We start from the raw sequence: 608 nt of genomic DNA on the forward strand, positions 1-608 counted from the left end.
TGATCCAAGATTCTTTTAAGTTTTAATCACTTTGCAAACCACGCCATTCAGATTCATTAAACATTTTTCTAATTATAAAGCGTTCCAATGCTACCAACAAACTAATCAACTTTGAAGAGTGGTTCAATTATTGGGCATCGATGCACATATTAGAGAATTTTAATTATTTAATTTGTTTATGCATGTTTTACAAAATTTTAAGTGGACTCAATTATTTAAGAATTACCATTATAATTTGTCACTTTAACTAAAGCATCAACAGCTAACTATAAATCTATCTCTCACCTCTTCACGGAAAAGAGATAAGCCGAAAATTGGTAATACTAGAAAGATAAAAAAAAAAATCAGAATTTATCTTATTAGTATTCATTAATTATTACTAACATTAATAATAAATGTTAAATAAGACAAGTTATGGCTAATTATGACTGATTTTTTATGGTTATCATACATTTCTAATCCGAAAAATAACATTTAACAATTAAGCAGGGAGACATCGATATTAGTCGAATCTTGTCCTTAGTGAAGGGATACGGCTAGAATTTGAAATTCAAAAAATAAATTTTATTTAAAGCTATTTTTTTTTTAATTATTTGTGAGCTTTTTTA

Source organism: Arachis ipaensis, chromosome B03 (assembly GCF_000816755.2).
Source record: "Arachis ipaensis cultivar K30076 chromosome B03, Araip1.1, whole genome shotgun sequence".
In the NCBI taxonomy this organism is placed as follows: Eukaryota; Viridiplantae; Streptophyta; class Magnoliopsida; order Fabales; family Fabaceae; genus Arachis; species Arachis ipaensis.